This window comes from Mesoplodon densirostris, chromosome 3, assembly GCF_025265405.1.
Source record: "Mesoplodon densirostris isolate mMesDen1 chromosome 3, mMesDen1 primary haplotype, whole genome shotgun sequence".
NCBI lineage: Eukaryota > Metazoa > Chordata > Mammalia > Artiodactyla > Ziphiidae > Mesoplodon > Mesoplodon densirostris.
Genome location: NC_082663.1, coordinates 137,496,265 through 137,518,983, shown reverse-complemented (window position 1 = coordinate 137,518,983; position 22,719 = coordinate 137,496,265).

The following is a 22,719-nucleotide window of genomic DNA, read 5'->3' as shown; positions in this document are numbered from 1 at the left end:
TGGTGGATGAGGCTGGATCTTGTCTTTCTGGTGGGCAGGTCCACGTCTGGTGGTGTGTTTTGGGGTGTCTGCGGACTTTTTATGATTTTAGGCCACCTCTCTGCTAATGGGTGGCGTTGTGTTCCTGTCTTGCTAGTTGTTTGGCATAGGGTGTCCAGCACTGTAGCTTGCTGGTCGTTGAGTGAAGCTGGGTGCTGGTGTTGAGATGGAGATCTCTGGAAGATTTTTGCCGTTTGATATTATGTGGAGCTGGGAGGTCTCTTGTGGACCAGTGTCCTGAAGTTGGCTCTCCCACCTCAGAGGCACAGCACTGACTCCGGGCTCCTCAATTTGGGATGATTTGTTGTCTATTCATGTATTCCACAGATGCAGGGTACATCAAGTTGATTGTGGAGCTTTAATCCACTGCTTCTGAGGCTGCTGGGAGAGGTTTCCCTTTCTCTTCTTTGTTCTCACAGCTCCTGGGTCTCAGCTTTGGATTTGGCCCCGCCTCTGCGTGTAGGTCGCCGGAGGGCGTCTGTTCTTCGCTCAGACAGGACAGGGTTAAAGGAGCAGCCTCTTCGGGGACTCTGGCTCACTCAGGCTGGGCGGGCGGGAGGGGCACGGAGTGCGGGGCGAGCCTGCAGCGGCAGAGGTCGGCGTGACGTTGCACCAGCCCGAGGCGCGCCGTGCATTCTCCCAGGGAAGCCGCCCCTGGATCCCGGGACCCCGGCAGTGGCGGGCTGCCCAGGCTCCCGGAAGGGCGGTGTGGGCAGTGACCTGCGCTCGCACACAGGCTTCTTGGCGGCGGCGGCAGCAGCCCCAGGGTCCCACGCCCGTCACTGGGCTCCGCGCTTTCAGTCGCGACTCGCGCCCGTCTGTGGAGCCCCTTTAAGCAGCGCTCTTAATCCCCTCTCCTCGCGCACCAGGAAACCAAGAGGGAAGAAACAGTCTCTTGCCTCTTCGGCAGCTCCAGAGTTTTCCCGGACTCCCTCCCGGCTAGCTGTGGCACATTAGCCCCCTTCAGGCTGAGTTCTCCCGCCAGCCCCAGTCCTCTCCCTGCGCTCTGACCGAAGCCCGAGCCTCAGCTTCCAGCGCTGCGCGCCCCGGCGGGCGAGCAGACAAGCCTCTCGGGCTGGTGAGTGCTGCTCGGCACCGATCCTCTGTGTGGGGATCTCTCCGCTTTGCCCTACCCAGGTATGTGGGGGGTTTCTTGCCTTTGGGGAGGTCTGGGGTCTTCTGCCAGCGTTCAGTAGGTGTTCTGTAGGAGTTGTTCCATGTGTAGCTTATAGCTAGATTTTATACTTAGAGTAAGCTTTTCAAAAATCAGGCCTACTCATATCATCTTACTTCTTTAAACTCTTCAATGGCTCCTTATTTTACTTTTAGCGTACAGACAAAACTCCTTAAAATTACCTCCAGAGCCCTGCTGGAGCACTAACTAGGACAGGCAAATATTTGGGAGTCAGATTCTAATGGAAGCTATGGCCCCCTCCCCCCAGGGGAAAAAAAAAAACAGTCATATGTTTGTTTATGAGGATATATTTTGCATGCAGTTTTACAAGGTTGATGGAATCTCTGATGTCTAATCCTGGGTCCTCCTGGGACCTATAATCCCAGGTCGGAGGCATCTCAACAGCCTACCTAATCAGCCCTCAGAGTGAGGAAAGAGGTCAGCTCTGCTAAGGGCCTCTCTGCAGCTCCTCAAATACAAGGAAGCCCACCCCCACCTGAGTGCCAGCTCTCTGTTAGCAATTCAGAATGACTTTTCAGAGCAATCCTTCAGTCTTCCATGATACTTGTCTGACAACCCCTTAATCTTGGCAAGAGCTGCATTAAACCAATCTGTCATCATCGTCACCACACACAGCGAGAGACACACACTCACTCAGAAGCAGACTCTCCAGCCCGTTAAGAAGAAATTAGATTCCCTGGTGGCACAGTGGTTGAGAGTCCGCCTGCCGATGCAGGGGATACGGGTTCGTGCCCCGGTCCGGGAGGATCCCATATGCCGTGGAGCGGCTGGGCCCGTGAGCCATGGCCGCTGAGCCTGCACGTCTGGAGCCTGTGCTCCGCAACGGGAGAGGCCACAACAGTGAGAGGCCCACGTACCGCAAAAAAAAAAAAAAAAAAAAGAAATTAGAATTTGGGGAGCCTGTTGATCCACAGCAAGCACTCAGGAACAGACCGACAGGGCAGGCCAAGAGGCACTGGGCCAAATTCAGGTTTGAGGTGAGCTGCTTCCATCCTAGGGGCTGTCAGGAGTCATCAGAAGGAATGTTTAAATAATCACTACTCTAGAAACCTAGGACTATGCCCCGTTGGATGAAAAGAAAGGAATGGAGCTATGAAATACAAAGGTGTCAGGGGAAATTTGCTGAGAATGGGATTTATTTTGACAAATTCAAAGAGCCCTGTGGTTACCTTGGTTTTGGAGAAACTGTTTTATCAGTTAAAGTAGAGCCATTTGACACCCCAAAATATTTTGGAAACTTAAGGAAAGAAAAACAACAACAATAGCAAGGCATGATTGGTCAAGCCCCTCTTCTGGGTTAACCCTTTTATGAGATACATAGTTTATCAGATTATTATTGTGATAGTTGTGAACTCTCATTTTCTGATCCTTTATTATGTGTTAAGCACTTTTAAATTCTTTTTTCAAATATTTATTGAGAGTCAATTATGGTAGATTGATTGCAAAATTGGCCCCAATTCTTCAATCCTCCCATCTTGGGCAAAGTGACCTGACCTTGACTCTGGGCTTTGCCAAGCAACTTGCTTTGGCCAGTGGGATATTAGCAGATATGAAACAAGTAGAGGCTTGAGAAAGCATTTGTGCATTTCCACCTGCATTCTGGTACCTCTGCCATTACTGTGAGAATGTGCTCAGGCTAGTATTCTGCAGGGGGAGAGCTATGTGGACAGGCACTGTAGACAACAGCCAGCTGACTCTCAGACCCACAAGCAAGCCTAGACAAGACCAGCAGACCTACCTAGCCAACATCCAACTGATACTTGAGATGTGAACAATGAACTCACACATTATTGCTTATTACTATATACCACAAAAGTTTTGTGAATAGTTGTTACACAGCATCATGGCAATAGATAGTTGATACACCAACTCTGTGCCAAGCACTAATCTAAAACATGGTATATAATGATAAACAAAATGGGCAAGCCCGTTCCTCTTGCATTCCAGATTATGTTACCTAATTCAAACTGTATAATAACTTTATAAAGTAAGCCATATTCCCATTTACACACAAGGAGAGCAAGGCATAAAATGATTTATGCCTTATGATTACATTACTTGCCCAAGGCATGACAGCCAGCAAATAGAGCCAGGATTCCATTTCAAGCTCTAAGATGTGGGGGGCTAAGATGAATAATAATCTAGAAATAAGAATAATGATAATGCATACCACAAGAATTATTGTAAGGATTAAGTGAGATCATGCATATCAAAGCACGTAGCAGAGGGCTCTGTTCATGGGGAACTCAAGAAGGTTTTGCTGTGGATAATACTATTTATGTTGTCATTATTATTATGGCTGTTGTTGTTGTGATACTGTCTGAACCCAGAGCCTGACTATTGAACCATGTTTTTATTATCAGATTGCCTCTGGTCTAGTTTCCTGTCCTTTCTGCCTGAACAGTTTGTAAATAGGACTGACTGATAAGTCTGGTAAATGTTACTCCTTCTTTTCATAGGGAAACGATCAACTTTAATAACCTTTATTCTTCTGAACCCAGAGCAGGTATAGGCCATTTCTGATAGATTCACAACTGAGGGATTATTACACACTTAGGCTAGAAGCAGACGTGTCTAAAGGGAAGAATCAGCTACATAAATTGCAGGGCACAGTGCAAAATAAAAGAGGGCCCCTTGTTCAAATATTACTAAGAATTTACATCAGAGTTACGGTTATATCAGAGCATTGCACCAAGCATAGCATCCTTCTAAGTTAGCACCTTCTCCATGGGATATTAGGAAGAATAAAGGAGAAGGGCATTTCCAGTCCTTAAAGCAACGTCTGACAAAGAGTAAATACTCAGTAGTAGTGGTGTAAGCTGTCACTGTCATTATTACGTGGTTTTTGAAGTAATGAAGGGAATCACGCTAATGTGTACCCCTTTAACCTTTTCAAAATTCTTGGAAGGCCATTTGCTCATGTGGTTTTTGTAAACAGTTCTGAGAAGCAGGCACAGTGGAGCCTTCTCTGTCCCACAGCTAAAGAAACAGAGGCTCAGAGAGTGTTTGGGAATTTCCAGAGGCTACACACTGGGAAGAGTGAAAGTCAGTCTAGAATCTAGGATCCCGCAGCCCTGTAGTCTTTCCTCCAAGTCCTCCTGGCTCCAGCTACATGTGGCCCTGACAGAATTGCCATGTGGACAGCATTTACTTATTTGATATAGTCAGGACCCAACACTCAGGCTGAGATTAAGGACTGTCTTTGCATAGAGATCCACACCAGAGACTCCCAGTTCATTGCCTGGAGTCATGTACCACCCCATGACTCATACTATAATGTAACCATGTCTTCTGAGCAAACCATAGGCTACCCAAGAAGGAAGGGATAGGGAGAATCATCCAGTGAACGATTAGCACACAGGCCCTGGAGTGAGACATGGGAATTTGAATCCTGGTTCTGCCACTTAACAGCGTGGGCAAGTTCTTAACCTGGATGGTCTCAATCTTGACAAGTAGGGCAATATTGACTGGGTAATACTGACATTTGGGGGTAGAAATTTCTTTGCTATAGGAAGATGACCTGTGCGTTAGAGGATATTTAGCAGCAAACCTAGCCTCTACCCACTAGATGCCAGCAGCACACCCAACCCCCACTACCAGCTATGAAAACCAAAAATATCTCCAGACTGCCAACTGCTCCCTTTGGGAGGTGGGGGACAAGCATCACTCCTAGTTGAGAACCACTGACTTAACCTCTCTGAGCTTCAATGCCCTCAACTATAATCTAGAGACGATAATAATAAAAATATCTGCTTCATCAGGTTCTGAGGATTGATGAGATGATCATGTACTGGCGTGGCATAGGGCCTGGCACACAGTTAGATGATCAATGAATATTATATGCTGTTATTATTACAGTATTGACCAAGGAATAGAGATCTTTGCAAGAGCTCCATTAGCTTACCGAATTTGGAGTTGAAAATTCAATTCAGCAAATAGGTATTGAAGGTCCGTTTCTACAGATATTTTGCCAAGCGCTGGGAATTACAGGTTGAATAAAATTTAAACCCCACTGTCAAGGAGCTCCCTACCGAATGGGAAGCTCACAACCCAGGCCTGGGTTCAAATTCTAGCTCTGCCACTTCCAGGTGTGACTTAGGGCAAGTTGGCTGCACTTGCAAGAGTCTCTCTTACCTCTTCTCTAAAATGGAGATAATAATAAAAAATAAAATAGTTAAGAGCTAAGTCTCTTCATAATAATAAGAGACTTAGCTCATAACAATTGAGCTACACTGTCTCTCAACAACACCCATGTTCCCCAATTGCCTGTTTGATTTCTTTCCCCTCACTACACTGCCTGCAGCACAAAGAATAAGTCCATAGCATTCCCCAAAGGAAGATGCTATTTCTCTTCCTGGATACAATTTTCACTGCCACAACTGAGAGGGGAGGAGTGCTATCCAACGGCCAGAAGCAGAACATTTGTGAACATTTACAATCCTCCAGGAGGTGACTGGGGTCTGAGTCCTGGGGTCAGATGGACTTGGGCTCATGGCCTCAAAAAAGTCACTGCACCTCTCTCATCCATCAGTTTATTCACCTCTGCGGTGGGGGTAACAATGGTGCCTACTTCACAGGGCTCTTAGGAGGATAAAGTGAGATCACTCATGTAAAGCACAACAGAAAGTCTGGCACAGAGGAAGCACTGGATACCCTGTCACCATGGCAATGAAGGTGTCGAGAAGGGGGAGGAGGATGCTGACCAAGAAGGGAAGGAAGAGGGCTTCCCTGGTGGCGCAGTGGTTGGGAGTCCGCCTGCCGATGCAGGGGACACGGGTTCGTGCCCTGGTCCAGGAAGATCCCACATGCCGCGGAGCGGCTGGGCCCGTGAGCCATGGCCGCTGAGCCTGCGCGTCCAGAGCCTGTGCTCCGCAACGGGAGAGGCCACAACAGTGAGAGGCCTGCGTACCGCAAAAAAAAAAAAAAAAAAAAAGAAAGGAAGGAAGAAGATGTGGCTCTCCGTGGCCTGATCTAATAGCCTTCTGCGAACTGACACAGGAGCCCCGAACTCAGTCTCCCTCCCAGACCCTGGGGCATAACCTGCAAACCTTTCAACACCAAAACCTCCTCTCTTCCCCAGGCCCTCCTGGGCCAACTGTAACAGCTTTTGCCCAAGCTCTCACCAAACAATTCAAGTGGATTAAAATATGTATGTATATATTTAGGCGGACAAGAAAGAGCAACAGCATAACTTCTAGTCAGAGCCTAAATTTCCTGCCTCCAAAGCCCAGCTGGATAAGCAGGAGTTCTAACAGAAAACAGCCACACAATTAGCTGGAGTTCTGTAGCTGTCTGCAGCAGACTGCTTACGCCGATGTCTCGATAGGTGGTCTCCCAGTTCATCAGTTCATAAATAAGTAATTTGAAATGTGTTCCTGAGGGAAATTTTCCTCCTGCTCTCCCCAACAGACTGTACTCATCAGTTTTCCCATTCTCCAGGTAGCTGCCGTCCTCATTTATAATGGCCAGAGGAACTACGCCGTTCTAATTCCTGCTTCATTACATTGTCTAATGCAAGTTTTCGCCAGTCTCACAACTCCACAGTTCTTTAAATTGATAGGAAAAAAAAAAACGGTGCATATATTATTTGTGGCTACTTTGGAGGTACCTTTGCTACCGGTTTAACTGTAGTATTTTTATATACAAAGCAAGATGGACAAACTGAGCTCTGGACAGAGGTTTGGAAATGTTAATCAGCTCTCAAGAGGCACATACGTGTGCATTGGGTGGGAGAGCACACGCAGTGCACAAACCACGCACACCACACAAACCACACACACAGCCAAACCATCACCCCATCTTTTACTTCTTGTATCTTGGTTCCTACAACACCACACATTTAGCCTGGCAGATATTTTTGTACACATCTTGATGCATTGTTCCAATCCTATATTTTTCCACTGGAGAAAATGCACAACCAGATCAAAAGCACCTGGTGACTTAGGAAGACCAGGGTCCCCCACTAGCAAAGTTAATGGAGTCACTAATTTGCCTGGCCAGTAAAACCAATGATTTCTATACTAAAAGCCTTTGAGTGAAGCCTCCAGGGCTTGCTCCAGGGGTAATGGAGAGGGGCTAGTTTCCTCTTAGCCAATAACCTAATTATTTTTTAAAGCACTAACTGTACCTTTCATTATAATAATGCATATAATTGATTTTACTGATTATGTCTTTCATGGCATCTATTAGTCACTGGGAACTATATTTACTTCTTCTTGTTGTTTTTATGATTGTTTAGCTTTGGAGTCTCATAATAGGTAATTAATAAAATATGTTAATCTGAGAGTAATTTACTAATGAGATCTCCAGGAATGCTTTTCTCTCCTGATAAAGGAATTCCTCAGAAGGCTTTTGTGGAAGAAAAAGCTTTCCTGTGAAATCTTGGCACAATCTGAAACCTAAATTCAGAGGTACTTGTTTGTTTTCCTAGCCTCTGAACAGCCAGAGAATCCCATCAAAAGGATTTAAAAGTGAATGTCAAGGACTGTCCAGTTTCAGAGAAAACTGTCCCCTTCTCTGGCCTGGTTGTATAACCAACACCCTTACATCCAGCAACCACCCTGTTAGCCATTAGTGAAGCTGGCCCTCCAGCTATCGGATGAAGGAGAGCTAGATTACTGATGCAAGAAAAGCAAAACCAAAAGGGTAAGATGAAGGAAAGAAAGAAAAGAAAAGGAGCTAAACAAGGACAAACTTTAGACTACAGGCGACTTTCGACTTTCAACACAGAACACACCACCTGGTAGGAGAGGACAACAAAAATCTAGACTGGTCTCCCCTGTGTGGGAGCAATTCACCTAGATCTGTGAAGGGGGGCCAGTGTATCGAGTGGGAGGAGCTCGTTCTCTGGGATGCTGGTCAGACAGGACTCAGGATGTCTGCCTCACAGTGGTGCTTTCAAACTGCATGTCTGGAAGCAGACGGATCTCGCTCACATGCAGTTCTGCACGTGGGACTTGGTGGCCTTAATCACATCACTTCTCTCCTCGCCATGTTACCTTTCATCTTTAAGATGGGGTGTGGACAACAGTACTACCCCATTGGATCCATGAGAAGACTGATGGAGACATGCCTGTAACGAAGGCACACAGAGCTTGGTATTCACCAGGGTTTCTCAACTTCTGTAAGACTGACATCTGGGGACCGATAATTCTTCGTTGGGTGGGAGAGTTGTTTGCACTGTATTCTGTTTAGAAGCATCTCTGCTTCTGGCCGTTGGATAGCACTCCTCCCCTCTCAGTTGTGGCAGTGAAAATTGTATCCAGATATCCTCAAACACCCTTTGGAAGGGGAGGTAGATGCCTTAGGCAAAATTGCCACCCCTGAGAACCACTGGCCTACACTAAAGACTCAATAAACACTAGGTTAGTATTGGGATGATCTTTTCTGAGAATCAGGTAGCAGGATAGATGAGAAAACCACTTGAGGGAAAAAAAAATGTAGGGTGTTCTACAGTGAGTTCCTCCAACTCTTGTTATGATTACTGGGAATAATGCCAGACTTCAGTTTGAGTAAGTGTCTCTCACTGCCATGCAGAAACTTCTTCTCAGGGGAGGCCAAAGCCTCCTGAGAGGAAGGGAGCATTTGCCATAAACTGACTCCAGGTTATGGATTACACACCAAAATGTGCAGGAAACATCTCACATCCAGCTCCTGGAGAGCCAAGCCAAGCCAAGCCAAAACCAAAGGCCACCAGTATCAAGTAGTGTGTGTATGTGTGTATGTATGTGTGTGTGTATGAACGTACATATACATATAGTTGTAGTTATAGATATTTAGATATATCACACACTTAAGTTTCTGATATATAAGCACAGAAGAACTACAGTAAACTCTCTTGATTGAGGGAAAATTGAAAGTTACTTAGCCCTTACCCATAAAAAGCAAAGTATGGGAATCAGTAAAGCCTAAAACCAACCTGCCTACTCCTTGATTCCTACGACATATCACTTTCTCTAAAAATTCAGGTCCTGATGCTTTTCTAATCCAGACTACTAAAGGTTTGGAATGGTTCTTTTACTTAGTGAGAAGAAAGTAACCTTCTGCATTGAGTACAGGCCACCATATGAAAGGCTCTATTTACATGTCATCTCATTTAGCAAACTACAGCCTGCCAAGTTTAGCAATCACTTGATTGCCTCACTCTGTAGAAAAAGGAAGTAAAAACCTGCATTTGTTATACATACATATGCACCCCTCAAAACACATGCACTTAATACCATAGAAAACCACATAAACACAAAAATAACAACAGACAATTGCCCAAACATGTGTTCACACAACCCTCTCACGCACTGACTCAAAAATAAGTACCTGATGACATTCAAAGTCATAGACTGGATTTCCCAATAAGCAGAAAATACATGTGCTGTATTTACATACACTGGTAAAACAGGAGCACTCAAAAATTTTTTTAAAGAATTTGCTATTTGAAAATCATCAGAGTGAAATTAAAAGGAAAAATTAATTCTTTATTCGATTTCCTTACACTTTAGTTACAATGTTGCATTGTTTTTATTTCCAGTTAACTATGTTGGGGGTCAGTAGAGATCAACATAATTTTTGAGATATTCAGGTCTTGAAAATCTTAACTGAGCCCTGAGCCACACCCAAACATTCACATCCAAATTGTAAAACATGAATACCCAGGCCTGTTTCTACAGGTACCCTTTAGCATGACACTGGGGATGGTGGGTGGGCTCCGTTCTAGCAGCCAGAGACCTATATTCTAATCTTCACATTCCACTTACCACGGATACTTTGTTCAGATGTCAGTTTGCCAATGTAAAAAAAACGGAAAAAAAAAAAAAAAAAAAACCACCGCAACAAAACCTAAACGGTGAAATTGGCATGACTTCCAACATTCACTTTCGGTTTGACTGCGTGTGAATCCCACCTCTCGCCCAAGGTCACCCACAGCTGGTGACCACAGAGTCAGAACTGGAAGTAATTCTTCCCCCTGGTTCAAGGCATTTTCCACAAAGTTGTACCTACACGCAAACGCCCCCTTCCTTCCCTCTGCTCCCCCAGCTCCCCAGCTCTTCATTACTATGCGTCTCCTCTCTCATCCCCCTTGCCGCCAATCCACAGCCCCCTCCCCACCTCCCATAGCTCTCGGCAGGTAGCACAGGAAAAGATAGCAATGGGGAAAGACAACTCTGCACATTGAAGGGGTTACTTTGCCCGGGGACCCCTCTATCTGAAGTTGTCCTCAAAAGCGGAAATGAGTTGATTTGCATTTTCCCACTGAAGCATGCGGCGTAGCTGAGGAGTGTTTCCCGTTACCAAGTACTGTCTTCCCTGGTTTGCCCTGAGGCCTCCTCTGGGGCTGGAGCAGCTCTGAAAACACCTGTATGCTGCCCATTTAAATACATGCTTCAGACAAATCTTTTTGGGGGGTTTCAAAAGGGAAAGACCAGTGCTTTCCCTCCCAGCATACATTATCCTTCCTGTGAATGCTAAAGGCAGAAATTAACCCTCTCCAGACTGGTTTATTTCTAGCCTGTTGTATCCATGCAATGCCTGCATTCCATATTCTGGGACTGGCAGTTAACAGCTTTATTCATTCATTCATTCATTCAGCAAGTATTTACTGAGCATCGGCTCTGTGCAAAAGCTCTGGGATGACTGAATGCAGCATACAGAAATAACTCTGACAAGGATCTTGTTCTCAAACTGCTCCCGGCTGAGCTAAGATCTTACTTGGAGACCTCACTGCATCTCAGAAATTCTCTCAGACAACATCATGGCTTGTTGCAACCCACGCTTCGCCCCATGACTTCTGCAAATGCCTTCTCTGTGTGCACCTGAGCCTGCTGCCATGACTGGGCACAAGCACCTCATGACTTTGGTAACTTTGTGGAAGAACCGAGGGGAGTGGAGGGGAGTGGCATCATGCACCACACGGTCTTCTGCCACGTTGGTGGCCCTCCACCTCATTCTCCACTGGCTCTCCCAAAGTCAGGGCTCTCCAAGAGATGACCTGTCTCACCGTGCGTATTCCTCTGTGAAGTATAAGCCCACCCTGCTTCTCTCACAGTGAGCACATCCCACAGACCAGTCTTCCTTCCTTGGTATCCCAGAAATATGGAGAATCAAGTTTCCTCTATCCTTTTATTCAAATAACTAAAGCGGGAAAGTGGGGGAACCCGTAAGAGTATGCCTAGCCCCAGGCAGGCAATTAATAAATATACTGAGTGAACACATTCGAAGGAGAGGGTTGAAAAAGGACTACAGGTGTTCAGGGGAGGGAAAGATGGCTCTCTAAAGAATTCAAAGAAGGAAGGCTTTTCTGCCAAAGCACGTGGTGGCACGAGAGCTGGCAATATCTCCTGTTACCTAGTCCTTTCAGACTCTCATGTACATATGCTGCTTCTCTTTTCTTGTTTTGGGCTTCTGGCCAACTCTTCATGAAATACTAGGAGTTGAAGGGGACCTTGAAGGTCTGTACAGAGGACTCAGGAGTCATGAAATCCTAATGGGTCCAAGCAAACAGTTTTGCGGCTCACCTACCCCAACTCCTTTGATTCAAAAAGGAGTAAACAAACCTTTCCAGTGTCATGCAGCATGTTCATGGGCCATAATGCACTCAACCTTCTTTCTTCTGGGGCACAGAAAGCCAGACCTCTGATATGTTTTATTTGATCTGTAGAGTGCTTTTTCTCCCTCTTAATTTGAATGAGGGATGGACATTTTAAAACCACAAAATTTCACATAATAATCCAGAAAAAAATCAATGGTCTGCCAACACTTGGCTCACATTCCAGACCAACAGCAGTGGCTGGAGCTGGGTGGCTACGATCCCCTGTTTGCACAGCCCCCTTCACTCCCAGTTATCTCACACCCAGCTGGGTTCCCTCATCTCCATCACGGTCATGGCTCCTGTAGTCTTTTAAGCTGGTAAGCCCTGCTCTACAGCAAGCTTCCTGCCCTGGCCAAGAAAAAACTTTTAGCATGGCTAGCCTCAAGCAGCTCCATATGTGATGTGATTCTAGAAGGAACAAGAAATTCAGTAATTCCTCTCTCCACCAAAAACTAATAATAGAAGTAATAAAATGCAGGCAAACAAGCTTTTCCCTTTGTCTGGCACTGCCTGGAATTCCACTGTAGATTGGGTTAAGTGCTGTGATCCTCTACATCTTGGATTTGGAAGAGAAGTGATGAAGAAAGAAGTGGCCCCCAGCATACAACTCATCTATTTTCATATTTTGGCTGAGGGCCATTCTCGACTATAAGAACTCTCAGCCCCTCTCTGTGTGTACATATATACACACACGCACACAATACACAGTACAGCACACGGTCTCCTCTCTTGTTTTCTCTTTCTCTCACTCTCGAAATCAGCCACATACCTAAACTTGTTGAAATCTGATTCAATCAAAAACAAAAGACAAAACAAAAATTTCCCTTTAAAAAAGAAAATAAAATAGTTTTCATAAAATGGAAACACAAAGCAAATAGACCTCTTCAAAGATGCAAATGTGATGGTTTCCTCTAGAGAATGAGAGCGAGCATGAACCAAAGGAACAGACTCCAGGAGTACAGGATACTGCATTTTACTTATGTGAGTGTGTGGACTTTGAGGGGCAGAAAGTATGTGAACACATACACTTCTTGTATATGAACAGAAAGAAAGGGAGAAAACCTGTCATTTTAGCAAGAATTATTTTACTGTGATACCATGCTAACAGTTGGGTAAGTACCAAAATACTAATGTCAAATTTTAACAGGTCTTCTTCCTTTCTCTTGTTCCCATTGTGAGCTCCAGGAAATGGAGAGAAAAATGTAATGAAGCATATTTCTTTTTAAGTGGCATGTAGCTGGCCTCTATGTGGATCCTGTTTTCTGGCATCATTTTAATTAGGAAAGGCGAGAATGTTTCCAATGTTCCCCCACTTCCCTTCCCTGTGTTTAAGTGAGGGTTTCACAGAGAACTGGCAACCAACACAATTTTGACAAACTGAACTTCTTTCTCTTATAAGCATTCCTCCAATCCCCAGATAATACCCCTCATTCCTCCCACGTTAACTAACACACACAACTTTCTTCCTCCCACCCTCCTCCAGCCCACACTTCTCTCCAAAATGTACAACATAATTGGGAAGGCTAATTATCAAATAATGCTTAAGCCTTTGGGAGCAAGATAGGGGGTTCTAGAAATGTTTTTAAAAGTCCCCAGGCTACAATAGAAACGTGATTAACTGAAACAAAAATACCTGGTGAAAAGTTTCAAAACTAAAGTCAGATAAAAAAATGTTTATATATATATATATATATATATATATGCATGCATTACACACATGTATATGTAATATATACTATATATTGTATCATATATAGTATGTATGTATGTGTATATATATGTGTGTGTGTATATACATGTGTGTATATATATATGTATATATACATATATATGTAATGCATTCATTTTTTAATAGGTCGCAGAGATTCTCTGACATTCTAGGGCAAGTCCCTTAAAGAGAGAAATAATTAGAAGTTGATCCATTCTTTTCCTGGGCTATCCACTGGGCTATCCACCATGGATTTCTGTCCACCCACTCCCTCCCCTAAGAGAGGACCCTCAGCTGGCTCTGGAGGGAGGGAGGAGAAGGCTGCCTCTAGTAAGAGGGAAAGGGAGAGCAATTCTGGACAATATAATTCTCTTCTTGGCCTAAACATGAGCCGATAGGGCCTGACAGATGTAGTCTTTATCATGGAACAAAACAGGCTAATAGCAGTGTGCCACACACACGAATACAGTAAGTCCCCTATATACGAACCTTCAAGTCACGAACTTTCAAAGATGCAAGTGTGCGTTCGCATGTCCAATCATGTAAGTTAGTTCATGTGTCTGGTGTACATTGTCACCTGTGTGAGTCCTCTACAAGTGGTTGTGCTTTTGTGTACTTTACTGTACAGTACGGTATAGAGTACAGTAGTACAGTACTTTTATTTCAAGCCCAGGATGTCTGGAAACAAGCGTAAAAGCAGCGGTGATGTAGCTGGTCTGTACCACATTTTATGAAGTGCCATATTGTGCACTACACACCACAGCGAGCAGAGCCGGGTAGACCAGGAGGTTGGGAGACAACAACTGGACCTCCTGCCCCCTCCACTCCAGGCACAGGCATAGGTTTTATATCTGCCTCCTCAGAGAGGAAGAAACAGTGGCCATGGATACAACTGTATGGGGGCCAAGGCCTCAGCTGTGATGTGTGGAGAAGTTAAAAATAGCACCCTGCTGGTCAGATTTCAACTGTCCTGGGACCCTGAGCCGTTACAGAGCAGAAGGGGCTGGTGCTGGAGGAGGAGGAAGGAAAGCATGCATAATAATTATGCATGGCCTATCATGCAAAGAGCTAAAGGGTAGAAAAAAGGCTCCTCACTCTTTCTTCAGTAGAAACCATGCCCAGGATGCTGATTCTGTGCACGACAAGCCCTCCAGTGGGAAAGAGAGCCCATGCGTGAACCCTGGGTCAGGAAAGCAAGGAAGGTTCATTCTGAGATTCATTCACCTCACAGATGAGCATACCATGAAGATCAGCTCTTGACTCAACACTGGAGAAGGGGGTATCCACGATCTCCACGGACTCACTTTCTAATTGAAGAGCAAGTCCTACTGGCTATCTTTATCTCATGCCCCACGGAGACTTCCTGCCTCATTCAAGGGACTCAGGCATGAATGGAGATTCTGAACAAGAGACAGTAAAAATGTATGGAGGATACTCTCCCCCCAAATTATTGGGCAAGGCCTGACTCAGCTACATTTGGGACGAATAACAGCTTTTAATTTGTACTCTTTCCTATGATGTGATGCCATGCCACCCAAATTAGATACAGTTATTACTAGGGTATGATGTAGTATTCCAGAGTCCTTACAGCCATAGAAAAATCAGGGCACATCCTCTCAGATCAATTTTCCTTTTGGTGCAGGGAAGTAGGTTGGGGAGATTATTCTTCTTATTAGTTAGTAAGCATAAATGTAAACTAGAAAATTCAAACATTTCTAAAATGTTAAGGTAAAACATTAGTCCTCAAAGAAACTGCAGGCTTCCCAGAGACTATTCTGAGCTTCAGCCCTATCACTCACCTGGAAATGAGTTTACTTTCCTCTGTTATGAAGCATTCTTTTGTTCAAAAAGCTTACGCATATGGTAGGCTAAATAGTGGCCCCCTCCAATATATCCGTGTCCTAATCCCCAGACTCTATGAATCTTACCTTACATGGCTAAAGGGACCTTGCAGGTGTGATTAAGTCAAGGATCTTGAGATGGAGAGATTATCCTGGGTTACCTAGGTGGGCCTTACATGCAATCACAAGTGTCCTTATGAGAGGAACACAGAGGGAGACTTGGCCACAGAGAGGAGAGGATAATGTGATGATGGAGGCAGAGATTGGAGTGATACAAGTTGGAGATGGAAGAAAGGGCCACAGGCAAAGAAATACTGATGGCTAGAAGCTAAAAAGGGCAAGGAAGCAAATTCTGCCCCCAGAACGTAAGAAGAAACCCTGCCAACACTTGATTTTAACCCACCTTGATTTTAACCCAGTTTGGACTTCTGACCTCCAGAACTGTAAGAGAACAAATTTGTATTGTTTTAAGCCACTAGATTTGTAATTAATTCATTCCAGCAGCAACTGGAAACTAATATAAAAGTCCAGGTCATGTGGATCAGCAACTTCATACTATTAGAATGAATGATGTTACTTCAAACCACATAGAACATAGGATGTTGAGGGATATTTATCTTATCCCTTCTCCATTAAAAATTATTCTACTAAGCTACAAAACATATTTAGCTCAGACTGGCTTCCATGCATTTGTTCATATCATTCCCCCTGCCTTGAGAGCCACCCTCATCCTTCCTACTTTAGGTTCTATTGTGAAACAAATAAATGAAATCTCCTTAAACGTATATGTTTGATGAAAGTGAGGTTTTGTGTTCCTAATAAGCCTTAATGATCGGTAAAACCAAAGAAAATATTTCTAATCACATAAAGGTATGAAGTTCTTAGCTCCAGTGTCAGTCTCAGATTTTTAGACTGTGTAATACAAGAAGTATCAGGGTACCAAACTGTTTTTTCTGTTGGCCTGCTGTTGTACTGTAAATGCATACTGTTCATTGGAGACTATAGTTCAGTTTCTCCAGTGTCCCCTAATAAAATGAAAACAATATTAAAAAATTGTCACTCATTACCCCAAATCATAAATCAGCTTTTAAATAGACATACATTTGTCTAGACCTCTTATGCATTATCACAAAATCCAAACAATTGGAACTTACATTAAAAAGAGTAAACTGGGGGCTTCCCTGGTGGTGCAGTGGTTGAGAGTCCGCCTGCCGATGCAGGGGACCTGGGTTCGTGCCCCGGTCCGGGAAGATCCCACATGCCGCGGAGCGGCTGGGCCCGTGAGCCACGGCCGCTGAGCCTGCGCGTCCGGAGCCTGTGCTCCGCAGCGGGAGAGGCCACAACAGTGAGAGGCCCGCATACTGCAAAAAAAAAAAAAAAAAAAAAAAACAGTAAACTGGAAGATAGGCAAAGAGGATCCAGTACACAACTAATAGGAGACCCTGAAGAAGAAAGCAAGGGAAAATAGGAATCATAAACCAAAAAAACCCAAGAACTGTAATTCAATAAAGTTATCCCAATATAAAAAATGATTTGAACTATTTATTGAAAGAACATAGCATATACTTGAGAATACTGACCCAGAATGACCAAAATCAAGATGTAGTCTAGAAAAATTATTGTATTTAAAAGAAAAAGGAAAAATCTGGATATCTAGGCAAAAAGAACATATAAGAGAAATCAAACTAAATTTTCCTCTGATTTTTTTTGACAGCAAAGCTTTTTGCCAGAAGAAATTACAGTAATGTATTTAAAATATTCAAGGAGAGAAAATGTGAACTAAGGATTTTTTATCCAGGAAATCACAAACTGCTAATAACATGCAAAGACTCAAAGAATATTATTCCCATGAGCCCCTCCTAAGGAGTCTACTAAAGAACAAGTTTCAGACAGGTATTGCTGGTGAATATTAGATATATAGTTACTTGTAGTTAAATGACTAAATGAGGGTTAAAAGGTAGAGACTCTAGTACATAATGGCTATATGATTTAAAATGCAAATATACTACAACTATAAAAATGGAGAGATGATTAGCATATGCAAAGAAATGTTTTATCTCCTTTCAGTGATAATAATGTCAGTGATAGTACAACTATTATTATTCTCAGAATGTTGTATATGTGAAGTAGAAAAAAGCAAATGCTAATAGTGAGGTATTCTAATTCTACCATCACTTGCATCTTCAAGAATTTTCTGGTACAAGAAAGGAGCTACTAAGGCAAAATAGGAGATGTTAAGTAAACACCCTGTAAATATAAATCTGAATTAGAAATATCAGTACAAACTCATGAGGTATATGTTTATTCCAGCTTTTTCCACTAAAAGGATTTAGAAACAAAATTGACCCAATAGCTGTAAACATCTCTAGCACTCAGATTTGATCTTCAAATGACAAATCCCATTGAGCTAAACCAGGATTTCTTGGATAAATGGCTAATTCCAGGTCTGCGGCGGGAAATATCCATGGGTTTGGAACATCTTGACATAAAGTTAGAAGGCAGTTGTCAAAAGCCACTAGGGTCATGTCAAAAGAATTCAGGAAGCACCTTGAAGAGTTTCCCACTGGCCAAAGATTTAAGCTGTGCAGTAGATTGAAACTCATCAAATACATATAAATCCATGAATTCATGACATATTTTTAAAGTAATAATTGGTTAACTTCGGAGAAAACAATGATCCAGTTGTTATCCTGAAAACTGGGTACATAAAAGGAAATAATCATACGTTATCCTACCTATCCTACAAGAACTGTAGTACTGTGTAACAAAATAGCAGATGAGAGAAAGTGTCCCTTTATACTTTTAAAATGTATCCCAGGTGATAAATAAAAAGAAATTATAGAATTAAAGTATTACTATTCTTTAACTCCCAATGAGAATTAATGAAGGTAGACAGTGAGCACCTGTTTTAACTAACATCAAAAAACAGCATGAACCAGATACAAGACATAACAACACCTATAACCTTGTTAAAGGGCTCGAACCTGTATCACATCAAGCCTCTTGATCCAGCTCCCAATTTGCAGGAAATACAGAAGACAGAGGAACACACTGAACTGCACCATGAGTGAGCAGTCAGCAAATCTGACTGTAAAAAACTTGACAAGTCAAATGGCCCAGATTTATCCACTGATAAATTGTAAGAAAAAGAAAGAGGTGGAGGGGGAAACTATAGATTAAAAGAGACCTAAAAGGCAACTGACAAAGGATTAATCTCCGAAATACACAAACAGCTCATGCAGCTCAATATCAAAAAAACAAACAACCTAATCCAAAAATGGGCAGAAGACCTAAATAGACATTTCTCCAAAGAAGACATACAGATGGCCAAGAGGCATGTGAAAAGATGCTCAACATAACTAACTATTAGGGAAATGCAAATCAAAACTACAATGAGGTATCACCTCACACCAGTTAGAATGGGCATCTTCAGAAAATCTACAAACAAGTGCTGGAGAGCATGTGGAGAAAAGGGAACCCTCTTGCACTGTTGGTGGGAATGTAAATTGATACAGCCACTATGGAGAACAGCATGGAGGTTCCTTAAAAAACTAAAAATAGCATTACCATATGGCCCAGCAATCCCACTACTGGGCATATACCCTGAGAAAACCATAATTCAAAAAGACACATGTACTCCAATGTTCACTGCAGCACTATGTACAATAGCCAGGACATGGAAGCAACCTAAATGTGGATAAAGAAGATGTGGCACATATATACAATGGAATATTACTCAGCCATAAAAAGGAACGAAATTGGGTCATTTGTAGAGATGTGGATGGACATAGAGTCTGTCACACAGGGTGAAGTAAGTAAGAAAGAGAAAAACAAATATCATATATTAACTCATATATGTGGAATCTAGTAAAATGGTACAGGTGAACCTATTTGCAGGACAGGAATAGAGATGCAGATGTAGAGAACGGACTCATGGACACAGGGGGGAAGTGGGGCTGGGATGAATTGGGAGACTTAGACTAACATATATACACTACCATGTGTAAAATAGAAGATTGACATATATACACTACCATGTGTAAAATAGATAGCTAGTGGGAACCTGCTGTAGTGCTCTGTGATGACCTAGATGGGTGGGATGGCGGGGGGGTGGAGGGAGGGAGGTCCAAGAGGGAGGGGAAATATGTATACATACAGCTGATTCACTTCACTGTACAGCATAAACTAACACAACATTGTAAAGTAATTATACTCCAATTGAAAAAGAAACATATGGGCAAGACTAAACTATAGGGTCTAGGGATGCACACTTGAGTGATAAAACCACAAATAAATGCAAGGACTAGATTACTATAAAAGTCAGGATAGTGCTTACCTCTGGAGACAGGGAGGAACTGTGTTGGGATGACGCACATGGAGGAGTTACAGGGCAGGCTGGCACTCTTATTTCTTAATTTGGGTGGTAGTTATAAGGGCATTCACTGTATAATAATTCACTAAGTCACACACTTGTTTGGGTTGGTTTTCTGTATCTGTGTTTAATTTGACAATATAATATTTTTTTTAAAAGAGTTAACTGCAATGGGTTTGTTCTCTAGGTTAATTATTTGGTCTTGATAAATAAGAAACTCTCCCCAAAACAAGGGCTCCTTTGATTTCTCTGGGAACTAAGCCATAAGAACTAGTGTCCAGCCATGATCACTGAATTTAGCACACAGTAGAGTTCACTAAATTTTTGTTGCATGAATCTATGAATCAGTGAATAAATAGATAATACAAACGCTCCATACTCTAAAACACTCTGCACACTTCTACTATTCAACAGATGACTCTTCCAGCTAGAAAAATCTTCAGGGGCTCTCTATGACATGTAGGAAATGCTTATACTTCTCAGCTTCACATTCCAGCCCCTTTTCCAGAAACCAGTCCTGATCAGTCTTTCCGATCTTACCACAGCTACTTACTCAAATGCTCCAGTCCACCCAAACAGGTCTACTTTTAGAATTCTGTCCTACTTTTTTCCCATTTCCCCTGCTCCCATACCTTCTCTGGTAGCTTTCCCCAATACTAGTGGACACTTAGCCCTTGCTTGCACTGGTATTGTGAGAGAACATTTTACCTTTATTTGTTTTGAGTCTGCTAATATACTCTATATTTCTTAAGTCTGGAACAGTGACTAACACTTTTAAAAAATTATTATAGAAAGCCTACCACGTTTTGTGCATAAGAGGCTCCCAAGCAATATTTGTCAATTGGCTGGTTAAGTTGGCGGGTGGATGAATGGATGGATAGACAGAAGAATGGGTCAAATTATCATATACTTGAAAGCACTCAGTGGCTATTGACAGACCGAAGATATGTAAGTTTATATTCAATAAGGGCAGAATTACAAGGGTCTATTTGATCCTGGAAAAGATCCTGGCCAGATCTCTGGTCAACTATGGGCAGTTATAGATGTTGAGTGTCTGGAGACTGAGATGCTGAAATGAAAAAAGTGAACACTGAGAATGAATGGAAGAAACTACAGATAAACTTCCTTTCACTCACAGCTTTGTCCACATCTGGATCTATCTGTGGTGGGGCACATATTTAACTACTGAAACTTCAAGCAAAAATTTCAAAAGTCCCACTCTATACACTTTTTAAAAAATCTCTATACAAAAATCATGGCAAGGGCTTCCCTGGTGGCGCAGTTGTTGAGAGTCCGCCTGCCAATGCAGGGGACACGGGTTCGTGTCCCGGTCCAGGAAGATCGCACATGCCGCGGAGCGGCTGTGCCCGTGAGCCATGGCCGCTGAGCCTGCGCATCCGGAGCCTGTGCTCCGCAATGGGAGAGGCCACAACAGTGAGAGGGCCACGTGTCGCCAAAAAAAAAAAAAATCATGGCAAGTTTGGGGTTGGGCAGGACTATGGATTGGGTTGGTTGAGAGCTCTTTTTGTCCTAAAATCTAGGTATAAGCAATTATGATGAAAAATTAGAGTCCCAACCCTTCAGTTATAAAGGTGACTGCATAAAAAAGGAAAGGGAAGGTCCCTGAAATGTGTCAGCTGTCCCAGAGAGCGCTGAACTGAAAGAAATCCCTGTTCTGGTCAGAACGCCAGGCTAGAGAGTGGCCTGGTGCCCAGGGTCTGCTTCTTCTGGTTCCCTCCTTCCAGCTAACCACGGGCCTGCCCTCCTTTTAAAAGAATGGTTCCAGGGAGAAATCTTCAAGGATGAGACAGATTGGAAAGGATAAATGAATGGGAGTCTGTAACCTGAGATGTCAGCAAATCTAAATAAACAGACTTAGAGGTGAAAAGAATGGGAACCTCCAGAAGCTACAAACTTCTTTCCCCTCGTGCTCAGGCATTTTCCCTCCAAGATAGCCTGGAAAGAAGAGAAAGGCTCTCACATGGATTGGATGCCTTCCGTATCATGAGAACTGCTTTAATTGCCTCCATACATGTAATTTTATTTAACCCTCCCCCTCAACTTGCAAGGAAAGGGTTATCTTCCCTGTTTTACTGATGATGAAAACAAAGATTCAAAGAGATTAAGACTTGGCCAAGGCCACACACCTAGTAAGTGTCAAAACCAGGATTCAAACCTATGTTTCTTTTTTCTCCAAAGCCCTGCCCACTACACCACTAGCGGAAACAGAATCTTAGCATGTTTTAGCTGAAAGATGACCTCACCATCATGCCCATTTCACAGATGAAGAACCTGAGGTGAGTAAGGAGAAGCAACTTGCCCAATGACCTACAATGACCCAGGCTTTCTCATTTCCAGATAGGAACTCGCAATCACTTGTATCCACCAGGGTCCTACAAGAATGGCACACTCAAGTAGGAGCATTAGAGGAGAGCATAATGAAGGGATTGTTAAAAGCAAGGGCACATTTAAAGGAAGCCAACAAAGGCTGGTGATGCATTCCAGGTGCAGCAGCTGCAGGGGGGCCAGGACCACGTCTGTGCCTGAAGGGACAAGGCTAAGGCCCCGAACCCAGAGAAACCCGTAGCTGAGCCTTAAGCTATAGTTCGAGAGCTCTGAACTTCAGAAGAGAAAGTCACTGCCAGTCTGCAGGCTGCCCTCTATCTCTCCTCCAGCCTCTCATAAGGTGCCTCTCATAAGCTGGACCAACCAGAAAGCCAGAAAATAGGGAATTCCCAGGCTGTGGCTTCCAGGGGTCAGAGCAAGATGGACAAAGGAGGCTAATGGACCTAGAGGGGGAAATGAAGACTTCTGTACACACTGCTACACAGGGATGCTTCTCTGAAACTCGGTCCTTGGGAAGAGTCCTACCTCAGCAAGTCAAAGACAACAAAAACCATGTAAGTGTTCCCTCCTAGTCCATGTGGGGTCAGGAAGGCTCAGCACGGAGAACTACAGGGCAGCTAACAGCACAGAGGTGGA